The sequence below is a fragment of the Rana temporaria genome, chromosome 3 (genome assembly GCF_905171775.1).
Source record: "Rana temporaria chromosome 3, aRanTem1.1, whole genome shotgun sequence".
Classification (NCBI taxonomy): domain Eukaryota; kingdom Metazoa; phylum Chordata; class Amphibia; order Anura; family Ranidae; genus Rana; species Rana temporaria.
Window position 1 is genome coordinate 301,030,951 of NC_053491.1, and position 14,331 is coordinate 301,045,281.

General features: G+C 42.2%; 1 protein-coding gene across 2 annotated transcripts in view; it reads right to left on the minus strand.

Moving 5' to 3' along the window:
* Positions 1-9,469: 9,469 nt before the first annotated feature.
* LOC120930266 (E3 ubiquitin-protein ligase Jade-2-like) overlaps positions 9,470-14,331 on the minus strand; it is a 1,253,604-nt gene continuing 1,248,742 nt past the window's right edge. For both annotated transcript variants that reach the window (XM_040341491.1, XM_040341492.1), the window contains one exon: positions 9,470-9,886. The gene's annotated coding sequence lies outside the window, so the exon portion shown is untranslated. The remainder of the gene's footprint in view (positions 9,887-14,331) is intronic.

Here is a 14,331-nt window from a genome sequence, read left to right on the forward strand (position 1 = left end):
ATGGGCGGGGATTCACCTATATATTTCTCTACCTATACCAAGAAGCAGGTAACCCAGCCTTAAACAATTGTACTGCACAGACAGTATTTGACAGGGGACAGGTAGAGTGTGCTGGTGAAATGGGCAGAGATTCACCTATATATTTCTCTACCTGGAGCAAGAAGCAGGTAACCCAGCCCTAAACAATTGTACTGCACAGACAGTATTTGACAGGGGACAGTAGAGTGTGCTGGTGAAATGGGCAGAGATTCACCTATATATTTCTCTACCTATAGCAATAAGCAGGAAGCCAGCCCTAAACAATGTACTGGAGGAGTGCTGGTGGAATGGGCAGAGATTCACCTATTTATTTCTCAACTTTAGGGTCTTGCCCTAATTTTGAGAAATTTTAAATACAAAAATAGTGTAAGCTGGTGAAATACGCAGAGATTCACTTATATATTTCTCTACCTAGAGCAAGAAGCAGGTAACCCAGCCCTAAACAATTGTACTGCACAGACAGTATATGACAGGGGACAGTACAGTGCTGGTGAAATGGGCAGAGATTCACCTATATATTTCTCTACCTATAGCAATAAGCAGGAAGCCAGCCCTAAACAATGTACTGGAGGAGTGCTGGTGAAATGGACAGATATTCACCTATATATTTCTCAAATTTAGGGTCTTGCCCTAATTTTGAGAAATGTTAAATACAAAAATAGTGTAAGCTGGTGAAATAGGCAGAGATTCACCTATATATTTCTCTACCTATAGCAATAAACAGGAAGCCAGCCCTAAACAATTGTACTGCACAGACAGTAAATGACAGGGGACAGCTAGAGTGTGCTGGTGAAATGGGCAGAGATTCATCTATATATTTCTCTACCTAGAGCAAGAAGCAGGTAACCCAGCCCTAAACAATTGTACTGCACAGACAGTATATGACAGGGGACAAGTAGAGTGTGATGTGAAATGGGCGGGGATTCACCTATATATTTCTCTACCTATACCAAGAAGCAGGTAACCCAGCCTTAAACAGATGTACTGCACAGACAGTATTTGACAGGGGACAGGTAGAGTGTGCTGGTGAAATGGGCAGAGATTCACCTATATATTTCTCTACCTGGAGCAAGAAGCAGGTAACCGAGCCCTAAACAATTGTACTGCACAGACAGTATTTGACGGGGGACAGTAGAGTGTGCTGGTGAAATGGGCAGAGATTCACCTATATATTTCTCTACCTATAGCGATAAGCAGGAAGCCAGCCCTAAACAATGTACTGGAGGAGTGCTGGTGGAATGGGCAGAGATGCACCTATTTATTTCTCAAATTTAGGGTCTTGCCCTAATTCTGAGAAATTTTAAATACAAAAATAGTGTAAGATGGTGAAATAGGCAGAGATTCACTTATATATTTCTCTACCTATAGCAATAAGCAGGAAGCCAGCCCTAAACAATTGTACTGCACAGACAGTATATGACAGGGGACAGGTAGAGTGTGCTGGTGAAATGGGCAGAGATTCACCTATATATTTCTCTACCTAGAGCAAGAAGCAGGTGACCCAGCCTTAAACAATTGTACTGCAGAGACAGTATATGCCAGGGGACACGTACAGTGCTGGTGAAATGGGCAGAGATTCACCTATATATTTCTCTACCTATAGCAATAAGCAGGAAGCCAGCCCTAAACAATGTACTGGAGGAGTGCTGGTGAAATGGACAGATATTCACCTATATATTTCTCAAATTTAGGGTCTTGCCCTAATTTTGAGAAATGTTAAATACAAAAATAGTGTAAGCTGGTGAAATAGGCAGAGATTCACCTATATATTTCTCTACCTATAGCAATAAGCAGGAAGCCAGCCCTAAACAATTGTACTGCACAGACAGTAAATGACAGGGGACAGCTAGAGTGTGATGGTGAAATGGGCAGAGATTCATCTATATATTTCTCTACCTAGAGCAAGAAGCAGGTAACCCAGCCCTAAACAATTGTACTGCACAGACAGTATATGACAGGGGACAGGTAGAGTGTGATGGTGAAATGGGCGGGGATTCACCTATATATTTCTCTACCTATACCAAGAAGCAGGTAACCCAGCCTTAAACAATTGTACTGCACAGACAGTATTTGACAGGGGACAGGTAGAGTGTGCTGGTGAAATGGGCAGAGATTCACCTATATATTTCTCTACCTGGAGCAAGAAGCAGGTAACCCAGCCCTAAACAATTGTACTGCACAGACAGTATTTGACAGGGGACAGTAGAGTGTGCTGGTGAAATGGGCAGAGATTCACCTATATATTTCTCTACCTATAGCAATAAGCAGGAAGCCAGCCCTAAACAATGTACTGGAGGAGTGCTGGTGGAATGGGCAGAGATGCACCTATTTATTTCTCAAATTTAGGGTCTTGCCCTAATTTTGAGAAATTTTAAATACAAAAATAGTGTAAGATGGTGAAATAGGCATAGATTCACTTATATATTTCTCTACCTATAGCAATAAGCAGGAAGCCAGCCCTAAACAATTGAACTGCACAGACAGTATATGACAGGGGACAGGAAGAGTGTGCTGGTGAAATGGGCAGAGATTCACCTATATATTTCTCTACCTAGAGCAAGAAGCAGGTAACCCAGCCCTAAACAATTGTACTGCACAGACAGTATTTGACAGGGGACAGGTAGAGTGTGCTGGTGAAATGGGCAGAGATTCACCTATATTTTTCTCTACCTATAGCAATAAGCAGGTAGCCAGCCCTAAACAATGCACTGGAGGAGTGCTGGTGAAATGGGCAGAGATTCACCTATTTATTTCTCAACTTTAGGGTCTTGCCCTAATTTTGAGAAATTTTAAATACAAAAATAGTGTAAGCTGGTGAAATACGCAGAGATTCACTTATATATTTCTCTACCTATAGCAATAAGCAGGAAGCCAGCCCTAAACAATTGTACTGCACAGACAGTATATGACAGGGGACAGGTAGAGTGTGCTGGTGAAATGGGCAGAGATTCACCTATATATTTCTCTACCTATACCAAGAAGCAGGTAACCCAGCCCTAAACAATTGTACTGCACAGACAGTATATGACAGGGGACAGGTAGAGTGTGCTGGTGAAACGGGCAGAGATTCACCTATATATTTCTCTACCTATACCAAGAAGCAGGTAACCCGGCCCTAAACAATTGTACTGCATAGACAGTATTTGACAGGGGACAGGTAGAGTGTGCTGGTGAAATGGGCAGAGATTCACCTATATTTTTCTCTACCTAGAGCAAGAAGCAGAAAGCCAGCCCTAAACAATTGTCCTGCACAGACAGTATATGACAGGGGACAGGTAGAGTATGCTGGTGAAATGGGGAGAGATTCACCTATATATTTCTCTACCTAGAGCAAGAAGCAGGTAACCCAGCCCTAAACAATTGTACTGCACAGACAGTATATGAAAGGGGACAGGTAGAGTGTGCTGGGGAAATGGGCAGAGATTCACCTATATATTTCTCTAACTATAGCAAGAAGCAGGTAACCCAGCCCTAAACAATTGTACTGCACAGACAGTATGTGACAGGGGACAGGTAGAGTGTGCTGGTGAAATGGGCAGAGATTCACCTATATATTTCTTTACCTATACCAAGAAGCAGGTAACCCAGCCCTAAACAATTGTACTGCACAGCCAGTATTTGACAGGGGACAGGTAGAGTGTTCTGGTGAAATGGGCAGAGATTCACCTATATATTTCTCTACCTAGTGCAAGAAGCAGGTAACCCAGCCCTAAACAATTGTACTGCACAGACAGTATTTGACAGGGGACAGGTAGAGTGTGCTGGTGAAATGGGCAGAGATTCACCTATATATTTCTCTACCTAGAGCAAGAAGCAGGTAACCCAGCCCTAAACAATTGTACTGCAGAGACAGTATATGACAGGGGACAGGTACAGTGCTGGTGAAATGGGCAAAGATTCCCCTATATATTTCTCGAACTATAGCAAGAAGCAGGTAACCCAGCCCTAAACAATTGTACTGCACAGACAGTATTTGACAGGGGACAGGTAGAGTGTTCTGGTGAAATGGGCAGAGATTCACCTATATATTTCTCTACCTAGAGCAAGAAGCAGGTAACCCAGCCCTAAACAATTGTACTGCACAGACAGTATTTGATAGGGGACAGGTAGAGTGTGCTGGTGAAATGGGCAGAGATTCACCTATATATTTCTCTACCTAGAGCAAGAAGCAGGTAACCCAGCCCTAAACAATTGTACTGCACAGACAGTATATGACAGGGGACAGGTAGAGTGTGCTGGTGAAATGGGCAGAGATTCACCTATATATTTCTCGAACTATAGCAAGAAGCAGGTAACCCAGCCCTAAACAATTGTACTGCACAGACAGTACATGACAGGGGACAGGTAGAGTGTGTTGGTGAAATGGGCAGAGATTCACCTATATATTTTTCTACCTAGAGCAAGAAGCAGGTAACCCAGCCCTAAACAATTGTACTGCACAGACAGTATTTGACAGGGGACAGGTAGAGTGTGCTGGTGAAATGGGCAGAGATTCACCTATATATTTCTCTACCTAGAGCAAGAAGCAGGTAACCCAGCCCTAAACAATTGTACTGCACAGACAGTATATGAAAGGGGACAGGTAGAGTGTGCTGGTGAAATGGGCAGAGATTCACATATATATTTCTCTAACTATAGCAAGAAGCAGGTAACCCAACCCTAAACAACTGTACTGCACAGACAGTATGTGACAGGGGACAGGTAGAGTGTGCTGGTGAAATGGGCAGAGATTCACCAATATATTTCTTTACCTATACCAAGAACCAGGTAACCCAGCCCTAAACAATTGTACTGCACAGACAGTATTTGACAGGGGACAGGTAGAGTGTTCTGGTGAAATGGGCAGAGATTCACCTATATATTTCTCTACCTAGAGCAAGAAGCAGGTAACCCAGCCCTAAACATTTGTACTGCACAGACAGTATTTGACAGGGGACAGGTAGAGTGTGCTGGTGAAATGGGCAGAGATTCACCTATATATTTCTCTACCTAGAGCAAGAAGCAGGTAACCCAGCCCTAAACAATTGTACTGCAGAGACAGTATATGACAGGGGACACGTACAGTGCTGGTGAAATGGGCAGAGATTCACCTATATATTTCTCTACCTAGAGCAAGAAGCAGGTAACCCAGCCCTAAACAATTGTACTACACAGACAGTATATGACAGGGGACAGGTAGAGTGTGCTGGTGAAATGGGCAGAGATTCACCTATATATTTCTCTACCTAGAGCAAGAAGCAGGTAACCCAGCCCTAAACAATTGTACTGTACAGACAGTATTTGACAGGGGACAGGTAGAGTGTGCTGGTGAAATGGGCAGAGATTCACCTATATATTTCTCTACCTAGAGCAAGAAGCAGGTAACCCAGCCCTAAACAATTGTACTACACAGACAGTATATGACAGGGGACAGGTAGAGTGTGCTGGTGAAATGGGCAGAGATTCACCTATATATTTCTCTACCTAGAGCAAGAAGCAGGTAACCCAGCCCTAAACAATTGTACTGTACAGACAGTATTTGACAGGGGACAGGTAGAGTGTGCTGGTGAAATGGGCAGAGATTCACCTATATATTTCTCTACCTAGAGCAAGAAGCAGGTAACCCAGCCCTAAACAATTGTACTGCACAGACAGTATTTGACAGGGGACAGGTAGAGTGTGCTGGTGAAATGGGCAGAGATTCACCTATATATTTCTCTACCTATACCAAGAAGCAGGTAACCCATCCCTAAACAATGTACTATATGAAGCAGATGTCACAGAAATCAAGAGTGCTGGTTTAGATTTCTGAAGCAGCATACACCTTACTCACTGACACTGTCCCTAAGAATCATTCAGCAGCCTCTCCCTGTCATAACTAGAGCAGAGTTAAATGAATAAAGAATGCTTGGTTAGATTTCTGAAGCAGGATCAAACCTCGCTGACACTGTCCCTAAGAATCATTCAGCAGCCTGTCCCTGTCATAACTAGAGCAGAGTTCAATGAATAAAGAATGCTTGTTTAGATGTATGAAGCAGGATCAAACCTCACTAACACTGTTCCTAAGCAGCAGAATCAGCAGCCTTTTCCTATCATTACTAAAGCAGAGTGACGATCTGTGCTGTGAGCCTCTATCTAATATAGAGGCTGGTCACATGCTGGGTCACATGCTGCACTGACCAATCACAGCCATGCCATAAGTAGGCATGACTGTGATCAGTTCCCAGTCACAGTAGTAAAACGAATAGCGGTTGGCTGCCGTGCAGCACGCCAAAACATACCCGAACTCCGATCCCGGACCCAAACTTTTTCCAATTATTCGGGTTCGGGTCCGGTTCGAGAAAAACCCAAAGTCCGTACCGAACCCGAACTTTACAGTTCGGGTTCGCTCAACCCTACTAAGGAATGCAGATATGCATCAAATCTTGGATTCAGCAATCTGTAGCAAAATACAAACACAAACTTTCTATCTAATGATCAAATCTGATAATTCAATACCAGTCGCACCCACTGTGACCACCACGGTTTACAACAACAATAATAATAATACAGGTGAATATCAGCTTGTAATGAAGCCTTAGAAACCAAAAGAACTAGATGCAATTCTTAAGAATAGGAATGGTTCCCTGCCACGATTTTAACAGCTTTTTTAAATGGTTTTTGTGACTTGCAGAATGTCAGAGATATGTACAGTCTCAACCTATCTGACTTAGAAAGAGTTTTGCAACATTCTATAGGAAATAGTCTTTGGATGAGAATTAAAACAGATTCTGTATTCAGCCTCTGAGGACATGGGACATATTACTGGAATTATTATGTGTTTTGTATGGAGTACGTTCTGATATTACTATTTCATGGGAGGAATCCCAACAAATGCAAAGTGAATCTCCCTATGAATTGTCACACAGGATAGCAAACTATTATGGAATTATTGGTTGGTAATAATCTTGCATTGACGGGGAGGCTCGATACATATCAGTATGTTTCTAGATGGCTTTGCATGAAGATATTAAAACAAAATATTTTATTTAGTTACCCCGAATCCTCATGATTTAAAAGACATATGTTTGAGGGCAGATCATTTATGGAGAAGGTCAAATGAGCAAGCTGTCAGAATTGATGTAGCCACATTGTTTAGGACAAACACTCAACAGAAAGATCAGAAGATTATATCTAATGATCACATCAAAAGAGGAAACTGGGTCAAACATAGGTGATATTAATATGAAAAACAGAGCTGACCAGAATAATAATTAAAAAAAGGACCTGGATACCATTTCCTCAGTTAAAACAGAAATATGACCACCTGATTGAGTATGATAAGATGAAAATAGAATATTACACATTATTAGAACAGTTGAAGGGTCCAGATCTGTTTTTGAATGCAAATGACACTTCTCTAGCAGTGGGGGTGAATTAGCTTCAAACTGTAGACTGTAAATAGTACTTTGTTTTAACTTCAAACAATGTGTAAGGACTTTGCTAATGAGTTTTGTTGGAGAGTTTTTTGTCTTTCAGATATATTGCTGGAGATACTCGTTTGCATGTGAACAGCAGGAGAAATTGCTGGCTAGTGGGGGAGAAACGCTGAATGGACAATATATCACTATACAAGAAATTATAAAGAATTCATGGACACTCTCTCAATATTCATCAAGCAATGGACATTTTTTTCTTTTTTGAACATTCAAATTTCCTTTTTTTTTTCATTTTTTTTTATTATTTTTTTAGTGGACTTCCCCAACACCCTATTTTTTTTTCATTGTATCCCTTTCCCTGATATATTTTGCTTTTTTATTTTTATTATGTTTTATTTCTTGAACTTAATCTTAAAACCAGAGCGAAGCATTTAAACCTAAAATAATTTTATAACATCTGTACATATGACATAATGCATATTGATATCAATAGATTTGAAATTTGAGGTGATGCTGCACAATGGCTTAGCATAGCATACATTATAGTAGGTTGGGTGGTTTTCCTAAATTTATAAGAGGGGTGAGTGAAATTCATCACTCTAGTCATGATTTGAAACATTGTTGAATCAGTTGTTTATAATATGCTGAAGGCAGTGACACATATGGATAAAAAAACCTTTCTACTTTTCATGAAAAAATACTGGCAAGAATTTCCACTGCCGCCTTGTCTGGACAGAAGATCTGATAAACACTGATGTCAAGCTGATTCTATCTGAACCATTGCACGGGGGTATATATATGTTGGTATACCATTCTGGTGGAATTATGGACTGAATGATACAAATAACAGCTCTATTAAAGGCAATGAGGGGTCGGCCTACAGCACATTACGAAAGCAAATTGTTGCTGGCAATCAATAAATTCAGAATATTGAGGGTTTGATGTTAAAGGAACCAAGTGTCCTGATTGGTGGATTAATGATTGAAGGTGTCAAGTGCAAGGAAATAGTTTGCAGCACAGAACTTTTACCGCTGTACCCAAACCTTTTGACCTTGAAAGCAACTGCTGATACATTAATGGTTCTTCTTAATATAAAGATGGAAGTAAAATTTCGGGATTTGCTGGTGTTTGTGTAAACACATCTTTAAAAATGAAAACTTTAAACCTGGAGATGAGAGAATCCTGGACTTATGTGGATTGGACATCCCAAAACATACCAAGTTTACTTTCAGTGAGATGGTGAGAGATGTGATGAAGTCAGAATGGACAGTGACATCAGCTCGTTTTTGCACAATATTCAAGATCGTGATGTGATTTACAAAAAAAAAAAGAGCAATCTTTGAAATGAGGCCTAACAGCTATATGGGCCACGGATGTTTACTGAATCCTTTTCCAGTCATGGTCTAAAGTTATATTATCTAATAACTGTTTCATGGGGATATTTTAGAGGTTGGTGAAGAGAGGCGTAACCAGTCTCAACTTCATATTTCATATGAGCCATTGTAAAGCATACAGTACCTTAAACCATAATGATGTTTGTTGCTTGAATTATGAGTCAGTTCTAGTAGTTAGAACCGACTCAAGTGGGGGTATATGTTGTAATATTAATATATATGTGTAGGTATGTATGGCACAATATATTGTATTGCATTACCATATTGACCAGGAATTCAGTTGAACTGTCCAAGCCAGCTGAATTCTAACATATCAAAGGCACAGAAGACCCTTTGATGTGTTAATCTTATCTAAGACTTCCTAGGTGTGTGATATGGCCTGGTAACCTCAAAGGGTAAATTGTTTACATACATAAGGAAGTATTTATTGATAGACTTGAGGGGGTATTCATTCAGGGAAACATTTGGTTGACCTGGAAGAACCCCTCCTTCTCTGGGTATGACACAGGTCTAGAAGTGATCAGAATATTATCTGTATATTCTCTGTATGAATATGGAACAGGTCTAGAAGTGATCAGAATATTCTCTGTATATTCTCTGTATGAATATGGCACAGGTCTATGAAAAGATGGGATTCTGAATCACTCTGTTGGATTTGTATCGTCTGTGGAATTTGGACTTTATTCTGTATTGGAAGTCAAATAAATGCACTCTCTGAAGAGCATGGTGTGTTGCTGCAGAACAACATAATTTATAGTCATCATACTAACACCTAAATATCAATTATCTACTCCGGACTACACTATACATTGAGATCACTACAACATATAGCAATGTCTGAATCTTATTTACTTTACCAATACAGATTATACCAATCACTAAAAACTGTGTGTAACAGATGAGCGTATGTTAACAGTAACAAGGAGATGGATGACGTACCTGAATACAAGTACCAGTGCATTCTTTGCACAGGCTACATGATAGAGCCCATCTGCTTGGCGGGATGTGTGAAATCTTTGTAATAGGCTCCATCTTTTCTGGACATCCAATGCTTACCTGAATAAGGGCAAAGAATTGTCTGTCACCTCAAGTGGACCCATTATTAAAACTTGGGAACAAGTACATATACTCATGTGTGCTCTTTCAGCTTGATGGAGAGAGAGTGGACAATTAAAAACTCTCTTTCACCATGTGTCCATGTGTGAAAGTTCATATACAGCACAAGAACTAATGGTCTTGTGTAAGCCGACTGTGGACGGTGCCGACTCATAACAAGCTAGAAGGGACTCTGTAGGATGCAAAAACACAAAGAGAGCAGCACCATCTAAGTGCAGCAATAAGTAATTTAAATAAATAATTTAATACAAGTGGAAACTCACAGGATCAAAGAGATATCAGTGCATGTGGTATAATTATAGAGGACTGCCTAATGAAGAAGCACACATGGTCTGAATGCGTGCTCCTTCCTACTCTCTCTGCCTCCAGAAGTGATGTGCACCGCTGCCCCAGAGCCACTCTGAGTGTCTAGAAGCACTGGGAGCCACCAGTGTAGCTGGATACACCAGCTGCCTCTCTACCCGCAAGCAAAAAAGGGGGTGTGAGGGGGGAGGGGAGATAGCCTAAGATTAGGCAGGTGGAGAGGGGTTACTCTGGGCAACAAAAAATGATCTAGACGGGAATAATCAAATTTAATTGTATTTATTCCGGTAGCAAAAGATACTGGACTTTGTGTTTTATGTTATTTCATTTGTGTGTCCTGTTTGTTAATCATGTACATGGTATATGCCGCATTATTGATCTTAATCTCAATGGTTCTTTTCAATTGCACTTTTTAACTTATCTAATCTCCACCTGCCTAATCCTAGGCTATATCCCCTCCCCCCCTCACACCACCTTTTTTTGAATATGTTGTTTGGTTACGGCAATAAGCCCAATAGGGCCTACTTATCAATTATAGGTATCGGATACTAGCATACCTATACATTTAGTGGACTACTTACTTCCTTTTCCCCCACCTGCCCAAATATTTTTTAAATCTCTACCTGCAAGCAGACTGTCCTCCCCAGGAGTGGATGAACCTCAATAATTATACAACATGCGCTGACATCTCATTGATCCTGTGATTCTCTTGTATTCTTGGAATAGAATTGTTTACCTATTGCTGCACTTGGATGGCGCTGCTCTCTTTGTGTTTTTTCATCATTAAAACTTGCCCTACACATTGATTTAGTCATGTCAGCATTAACAAATCACATTAATATTTATAAAAAGGGGGGGCGTGTCCGGACATACAGCAAGGAGGACGTGTGGATGCTGAGCTCCACACAGGCAGACTACATCCACTGCCATCCTAGCCCCTATCCTGGACTATTTGATCCCTTTTTTGTGACACCTACTTTGGGCCCGCTTCTGCCTCTGTCTCAGCTACTTTCTGGACGAATTGTCCCTCTCTGAGGCTTGAAGTGAGATCCGTTCCGCTCCACGCCGCCGCCGCCATCTTGTGGCCTGTACCTCCGGAGCGCTACGTTCCTGCCTCCTGTGATCTGGGCACCGGATTCCCGCTATCTGCCTCACTACTACACCCCCGGAGGACGTGACATTCCCACTCTGCGGTGGGTGAATTCCTGAGGGCTCTGCCATGGATCGCGGAGCTCCGCGGCGCCTGTTTGCGGCCTACGGACCGGACCACTTCCATCTCCTGGGTCACAGTGAGTACCAGACCCCCGGCCTCCCATACCTCCGGATTGAATTTCCGGGCTGTGCCCATTTAACAGCCAGCTCTGAGGTCCCGATCGCTGCACAGGGGGGAAGTCCTAGTACTGCACGGACTTGAAGCTCACTTAGCCAGCCCCATACTTCAGGAAAGTCCGCGGCTTTGGCCTACTACTGGAGGTCGGCGGCCATCTTGCTGCTTCAGGTACTCCCAGCCTCTCCCATTGACTCAAGCACTTAATTCCCATTACCTGGCACCTTTGCATCCATCACTCTCATTGCCTGGCTGAATCCATTTATATGTTACCATTTGACGCATTTGCAGTAAACTGACACCTATCCCTCTTGCTATGTAGTCTGCCATTAAAAAGAGCTCAGGGATACATCTGTGCACCGAGACCCCCGTGATGCCATCTTAACTACCTATAGCTTCGGGGGTAAGCCTTCTCCCTTCATACCATTTCTTTGACGTCCCATGGGCAAAGTTGGCCAGCAGCAGCGATATTATAAACCTCTGTGAAACAAATTTGATGAGATGATCAACTATGTAAAAGCCATAGAGGAGGAAAACCTCAATCTCCGCCTTTCTGTCTCCCAGCTACAACTGCAACAGGAGGACCTGGAGAACAGGGAAAGACTGCAGAACCTGCGCTTCAGGGGTATCCCGGAAACAGTGAGTGACTCTGAATTATGTGCATACCTCCTGGGTCTTTTCAACATTACGGCCCCCACTGTGGTGGACATAGACTGGCGCCTGGATAGGGCTCACCGATCTCTGGGCCCTAAACCTCCGGCTGGAGCCAGACCTAGAGATGTCATAGTGAAGTTTCATTTTTTTTAAAGCAAAGAGGCGTTGACCCTGGCCACACGCAACAAGTCCCAAATTACATATAAGGGGGCTAAACTACAAATTTTCAGCGACCTATCCCCTATTACCCTTGCTAAGCGTAGATCACTGTGCCCAATCACATCTCACCTTCAACATCACAAGGTCCCATATTATTGGGGATTCCCCTTTCGCCTTGTTGTATCCAAAGATGGAGTTCAGCATACCCTGCGTGAACTGCAGGAGGGTGAAGCATTTCTGAAAAGTCTTGGTCTGCCTTCTCTTCCGGAAGACGACTTGAATCCTCCCTTCGCTTCAGTGCGTCCTCTACCCAACACTCCTAACCGCATCTGGACCCCCGTAAGGGGAAGATCTAGGAAACATCTCTCTACTCCACAACGTCCACGTTTCTCCAATCAACCCCCTTGAACTCTCCTTGCCCCCCTTTTTGTCTTTTCTTGTTTTTCCCTTGTGGATCCATACCCTGGTGCTCCATGTACCCTACATTTTGGTTTCTTCGTTTTATGAGAAACTTTTTTCTGGCCTCTCTCTATTTTCAAAATGTTGTATCCACCCTGTTCCCGGTTTGGGGTGGATCTTTTTCCCAACCCATGGGATAAGTTCTAACTATTGTTTTTTATACTCATGTTGTCGGTCATCCATGTACATGCGCTGATTGTTTTTTTTCCCCTTCACTAGTTATGGATCTCAAACTACTCCACGCATTTTGGTAGCTACCAAGTTCATAAGGTGTGCAGATGACTCTTCCCTGTCTCCTTACCCGGAGTCTCCTGATGGAAGTCCGTTTACGTCCATGCTTGACCCCGGGCTTTGCCCAGGGCCTCCTGAGTGATATTTACAACTCAGGTTTTCAAAGTTTAGAATTTTTTCTCTTTTTTCTGATTGTTTTTTTTTCAATATTTTTATTATTTTCGTTTTCTGTGTCCACATATGTAGATCAACTCTGTAGGTTGAAGTTACATGGTTTTTGTTTTATAGTCTCACTGAAATTCCTTAGCAGGAAATACTTAATACTTTGCAGATCTCGAGGTGACGTCTTTTTTAGAAATGTTTATGTATATCGCTACATCTTTTATTATGTTCATGTCCTTTATTTTGTGCTTATATCTGTTTTCATTATATTTACGCAAGCCTGTTTATTTAGCCTACTTCCATGGCCTTAAGGATTTTGTCATATAATGTGAAAGGTTTAGGTTCTGTCCACAAGCGCTGGATGGCCCTGAAGGACTTCAGGGCCTCTGGCGCAGATGTGATAATGATCCAGGAGACCCACTTCCGTAAGGGTGGTTCGTTTAAATTTGCTTCCAAATTTTTCCCCACCTCTTTTCTTGCCTCTGACTCAACGGGCAGGGCGGGTGTGGCTGTCCTGGTGAAAAGGTCATGTCCTATTAAGGTGAAAAGCTTGTATGCAGATCCTCACGGAAGATTCCTCATTTTGGATTGTGAGTTTCTGACTACATCGTTCACCCTGGTCAATCTCTATGCCCCCAACACTGGCCAGATAGCCTTCCTTAAAAAACTTTTTGATTCCCCCCAATATCGTGCACAGCCATTTATGATTGTGGGTGGGGACTTCAATTTGGTTATGTCCCCCACCAGAGATAGACAGACCCTTCTCAATGTCTCTCCATCCAAAAGACTCACGTCCCAGACCAATGCTTTTCGTAGGTGTGTTAGATCTCACCAACTTTTTGACTAAACAGTTTACCTTCTACTCTCCAGCTCATAAAATGTATTCTCGTCTAGACCACTTTCTAATTCGGCCCCGACTATTCCCTATGTGGTCGAGTCTGATATTTTACCCATCACATGGTCTGATCATGCTCCCATTGTGTTAGATCTCATGCTTTCCCAGGCCCACGCTAAGACTTGTCACTGGCGTCTTAATGATCATTTATTGCAATCTGAGGTTTCACGTTCAATTTTAGCCAAGGGCTTGGAG